This window comes from Pteropus alecto, unplaced genomic scaffold (genome assembly GCF_000325575.1).
Source record: "Pteropus alecto unplaced genomic scaffold, ASM32557v1 scaffold42, whole genome shotgun sequence".
Lineage (NCBI taxonomy): Eukaryota > Metazoa > Chordata > Mammalia > Chiroptera > Pteropodidae > Pteropus > Pteropus alecto.
In genome coordinates this window covers 5,352,024-5,355,560 of record NW_006434825.1, presented here as the reverse complement: position 1 = coordinate 5,355,560, position 3,537 = coordinate 5,352,024, and the positions used below count along the sequence as shown (strand labels likewise).

General features: G+C 45.4%; 1 pseudogene; it reads right to left on the bottom strand.

Annotated features, from left to right (window-relative positions):
• Nucleotides 1-2,158: 2,158 nt before the first annotated feature.
• LOC112478239 lies at nucleotides 2,159-2,266 on the bottom strand (annotated as a pseudogene).
• Nucleotides 2,267-3,537: the final 1,271 nt, after the last annotated feature.

Genomic DNA, 3,537 nt, shown 5'->3' with positions numbered 1-3,537 from the left:
TTTCCCTCTCTCAACCCCTCCATCCACTCTAGTCTGGTTTCTGCCCCTCGCTCCACAGAAATGGCTCTCTCCAAATCGCACAGCTCTATCACATAGCCCGAGGCCTTGTCAATCCCCTCCCTGCTTAACTGCTCAGAAACCCTGAGTCCTTCAGTCTTCTGGGTTTCTGGACCTTATTCAGCCTCCAGCAGTCCACAGGCCTCCTGAGCTAGACTGTGCCCAACAGCTGGAGACCCTTCTCTCCTTAACCAAGAGCTGAGCACAGCTTTTTGGGAGCCCCAGAACTGCTGCTCTCTGAAGGCTCCCAGAGGGCATCTTGCTTATCAGTGACTCTGTTCTCCACCAGCAGCTCCAACTCCCAGAGCTTTGGTCTGTGGGGGCCACTGCACCTCTTCACTTGGGTGAGTCACAAGCACCTTCAACCTCAAAACTGAACTTACCAATTCTGCCCCTAAACTGGCTCCTCCAGTCACTCTGTTTCATGGGGGGAAGGGACCCAGCGGCAGACAATTCGCTTTTTCTCCCTCACCTTTCACACTCTATCCGTTGCCAAAGCCCTACACTTCTACCTCCCACATCTCTCTGGCCCTGCGTCCCTCCATTCCCACTGCCACCACCTCTCCTGGACTCCTGCGGTAGCTTCCTGGTTAGTCTCCTAGCAACCTCTCCAGCTGGGTACTTGTTCCAGCCAACTCTTCAAAGGCATCCCAGAGCCCTTAGGATAAAGCGCGGACCCCAGCAACTCTGTCAGGCCTCTGGCTACCTCTCTGGCCTCTAGTTTTCTGAGTCTTCCAATTCCCAAAGATGCTGGAAGCATGTCTGGAAGGCTTAGCGCTTTGCTGGAATGCACCCTCTCTCTGCCACTCTGTCAGGTTCCCAGATGGTGCTGCTGCCTCTGCTGATCAGGGCACTACATGTGGAGAGTCACTGCTCTATAGAAACATAGACTATCAAGACAACTAGTCCTAACTATTTGGCCTCTCTCTCCTGTGCGTAAGGCTCAGGACCCACAGTGCCCTAATGTTGACCTGCTCGGGCTCCTTCTTTGATCTTCTTCAGCTGCTAAAAGGTTTTCCCAGAGGCTGGAGTTTCTCATCCCCTATCCCCAATCTGCTTCTCTTGGGGTGTATCCTCTTCCATGTACTCCTCCTCCAGAAGCTCCAGGCTGCCGTCCCCAGTACAATGCAATCTGGAAGGAGGAAGGGGGTTAGAAAAGAAAAACCTCTACATGAAGAGGATGGACAGTAGAATGTTTCTGGAAGTCTCTGGATGCTTTTGCATTCCAGTGAGGGTTCCGCCCCTAACTTGCTGTGTGACCTTGAAGAGTCACTAAGCTCTTCTGAGTCTTTATTTTCCTATCCATAAAATGGTAAGACAACCTTCTCAGGCTGCTATCCTGTCTCCCAGATGGGAAGGATCAAATTCTTGACAGCGATTTGGAAAGAATAAATCTTAAAACAAATTGCACTTTGAGAAACTTTCTCATACACAGGTAACTTTGAAAACTACTCCCCCACATTTCTACCTACCCCCTTTTGTAAAAAAATAGATGTTTTTATTTGCCTATTGCCCATATCAAAATAGCAGGCTTGGATAGTCTATATAATTAATGGCCTATTGAACAGAAATGATTTCCTGGAGTTGATTTTTTTCAAGAGTCATTCATTTATTCAGTATTTACAGACCGTCTACTATGTGCCAATCACCATGCTGGGGCAGATGACTAAGAATAAAATTCTAAAATCCAAGTAAACTCATTGCTGTAGATTGAATATTTGCGTTCCCCCAAAAGTCATATTGGGGGTTAAATCTTACCCTCTAATGTGATGGCATTAGGAAGTGAGGCCTTTGGGAGGTGATTTGGTCGTGAGAGTAGAACCCTAATGAGTGAGATTAGCAGCCTTACAACAGAGACTCCAGAGAGCTCCCTCGCCCCTTCTGCCATGTAGGACACAGTGAGAGGCAGCCATCTATGAACCAGGAATCCAGCTCTTACCAGATACTGAATCTGCCAGTGCCTTGATCTTGGACTTCACAGCCTCCAGAACTGTGAGAAATAAATTTCTATTGTTTGTAAGCCACTCAGTCTATGGTATTTTATCATAGCAGCTCAAATGGACTAAAACACTTGTCAACTCCCCTCCCCCCCTTCTTTTTAAGCCTAAGCACCTGGTCTTCCTAGGTGGTCACCCATCCAAGTACTAACCAGGCCCGACCCTGCTTAACTTCCAAGATCAGTCACTTTCAGGGTGGCATGGCCGTAGACAAAATTCTTTCTTTTTTATCTGAACCTAGAGTGTGTCACATCCTTTCTTTCACCATCCTTCAGTACTCTAAAGTGCCCTGAGTACTACAGGGCCACACAAACAAGTATGGCCTGTCCCTATCCTTAGTGAAGGAGCCTATTCAGGCTCAGTTTGCGGAGCTGAAAAGGACTTCATTTTCCTTAACATCTTATTCCAAAGATCTTTGATTTTAATTTTTCCTATGAGTTTTGAATTTTGGAAGACTTTTGCCTACCACATATACTGAACTTATTAAATGATAGCTACTGTAGCTTTTGAGGGGATAGAGTGAGGAAGGATGTTTCATTTGTTTATGCTTTTTGAAATACTGAAAGCTGTTCATAGACCCCCCAATAGTGTATTTGAATTCAGGAATTCCTGGTCACTAAAAGTCTTTTCAGTCAGTGGGGTTGGCTGCTCCCCACCTTTTTGGGTGCAGGGAGGTATTATTTTAAGCTATATCTCCTGGAAGAGTTCTGGCAAAAGTATTTTTCCTGGATCATTTTCCAGCATTGAGATTTTTGACCCATTCATTCTGTAGGTAGTAACATGCAGGCTTGAATTGTTAACTAATTATTACTTGGTCTAGCTTTTGTTCTTCCAAAGATCGACTATCAACATCTTAAAAGCAGAGGCCCATTTTTTTCAGACTCCTAAGACTCTACACTGTGTTTGGAAGAGATTAGATGTCAGATGGATTTATAACCTGGAGAGGGAAGTATGGAGTGATAAAGAGGAGTTCGGAGGACAATCCTCAATTTACTGCCAGCCTCCCACTTCCAGTTCCGGACCTGGTATAAGTTTACTTCTCTAAGATCACTAAGATGTTAGAGATGGTTTTTAGGTAAAACATGTAAGTTGGAGGTTGAGATAGTGTCCAGAGAAGTCTGTAATACTATACAAGAACTATCTGCTGGGGCAGGGGTTCAAATGAGCAGATGAAAAATTAGGGCTAATGGTCCAGGCTCTGAGCAATCCTTTGAAATATCACAACAGTAATCAGGGAGGACATAGAAAATTAGAGCAGAGTCCCAGACTCTGTCTAGCTCAGAATTCCATCAATAAGTCCCAAGGTCCACTCATCTGCCTAGAGCCCAGGCAGATTTCTCAGACCTGCCCTAACTTGTTTGCAAGCACCCATTTGGAAAAATCTAAAGTAACCATGAACCAGAGGAGATACTGCGTGGCCTTTCCTTTTCTCTCTTAGCTTCTTCCTTGTTCTCTCATGAAAAGAGGAAGATGAATAAATATT